This window comes from Belonocnema kinseyi, chromosome 10 (genome assembly GCF_010883055.1).
Source record: "Belonocnema kinseyi isolate 2016_QV_RU_SX_M_011 chromosome 10, B_treatae_v1, whole genome shotgun sequence".
Classification (NCBI taxonomy): domain Eukaryota; kingdom Metazoa; phylum Arthropoda; class Insecta; order Hymenoptera; family Cynipidae; genus Belonocnema; species Belonocnema kinseyi.
The window spans coordinates 3,581,417-3,583,468 of NC_046666.1; positions in this window are offsets into that span (position 1 = coordinate 3,581,417).

A 2,052-nucleotide genomic window follows, 5' to 3' on the forward strand; every position below is an offset into this window, starting at 1 on the left:
AAAAATCAGACTATTTTGTTGAATATTGTTGTTTTTTAGTGAAAAAATATTTTTTTTTAAAATTAGAAATGTACTTATTCCATTTTTGATTGGAAATTTATATTTTTAAATTAAAAATTGGGCTGTTTTAGCTGAAAATTGGTCCTTTTCAGTTGAAAATTAATGTATTATGTTGAAAAATGAAGTATTTTTGTGTAAAATTTAATTATTTTGTTGAAAATTATTTGAAAATGTATAAATTTTGTTGAAAAATCGTAAATTTTTAGTTGAAAATCAATTTTTTACCTGAAAATTTAAGTTTTCAGTTGGAAATTCAAATTTTTGGTAAAAATCAGACTATTTTGTTGAATATTGTTGTTTTTTAGTGAAAAAATATTATTTTTTAAAATTAGAAATGTACTTATTCCATTTTTGATTGGAAATTTATATTTTTAAATTAAAAATTGGTCTGTTTTAGCTGAAAATTGGTTCTTTTCAGTTTAAAAATCATGTATTATGTTGAAAATTCATCTTTTTGGTTGAAGATTGAACTATTTTTGTGTAAAATTGTATTATTTTCTTGAAAATTAATTGAAAATGTATCAATTTTGTTGAAAAATCGTAGATTTTTAGTTGAAAATCGATTTTTTAACTGAAAATTTAAGATTTCAGTTGGAAATTCAAATTTTTGGTAAAAATCAGACTATTTTGTTTAACACTGTTGTTTTTTTAGTGAAAAATAATTTATTTTAAATTAGAAATGTACTTATTCCATTTTTGATTAGAAATTTATATTTTTAAATTAAAAATTGGTCTGTTTTAGCTGAAAATTGGTCCTTTTCAGTTGAAAATTAATGTATTATGTTGAAAAATGAAGTATTTTTGTGTAAAATTTAATTATTTTGTTGAAAATTAGTTGAAAATGTATAAGTTTTGTTGAAAAATCGTAAATTTTTAGTTGAAAATCAATTTTTTACCTGAAAATTTAAGTTTTCAGTTGGAAATTCAAATTTTTTGTTAAAAATCAGACTATTTTGTTGAAGATTGTTGTTTTTTAGTGAAAGAATATTATTTTTTAAAATTAGAAATGTACCTATTCCATTTTTGATTGGAAATTTATATTTTTAAATTAAAAATTGGTCTGTTTTAGCTGAAAATTGGTTCTTTTCAGTTTAAAAATCATGTATTATGTTGAAAATTCATCTTTTTGGTTGAAGATTGAACTATTTTTGTGTAAAATTGTATTATTTTCTTCAAAATTAATTGAAAATGTATCAATTTTGTTGAAAAATCGTAGATTTTTAGTTGAAAATCGATTTTTTAACTGAAAATTTAAGTTTTTCAGTTGAAAATTCATATTTTTGGTCAAAATCAGAATATTTTGTTGAAGATTGTTGTTTATTTTCGTGAAAAATAATTTATTTTAAATTAGAAATGTACATATTCCATTTTAGGTCGAAACGTTATATTTTTTAGTTGAAAATTGGTCTTTTTTAGCTAAAAATTGATCTTTTTCAGTTTAAAATTCATGTATTATGTTAAAATTTCATTTTTTTGGTTAAATATTGAACTATTTTTGTGTAAAATTAAATTATTTTCTTGAAAATTAATTGAAAATGTATAGATTTTGTTGAAAAATCATAGATTTTTAATTGAAAATCGATTTTTTAACTGAAAATTTAAGTTTTCCAGTTGAAAAATCATTATTTTGGTAAAAATCAGACCATTTTGTTGAAGATTGTTGTTTTTTTTTAGTGAAAAATAATTTATTTTAAATAAGAAATGTATCAATTCCATTTTTGGTTGGAAATTTATATTTTTCAGTTGAAAATTGGTCTGTTTTACCTGAAAATTGATCCTTTTCAGTTTAAAATCCATGTATTATGTTGAAAATTCGTTTTTTACAGATCAAAATTTATCTTCCCAGTTGAAAATTCATCTTTTTGTTTAAATATTCACTATTTTGGTTAAAAATTGAACTATTTCGATTTAAAAAAAACAACTATTTTTTTGTGGAAAATTGGACTATTTTGATGAAATTTCGTGTTTTTATATCTGTTTGAAAATTTTGTT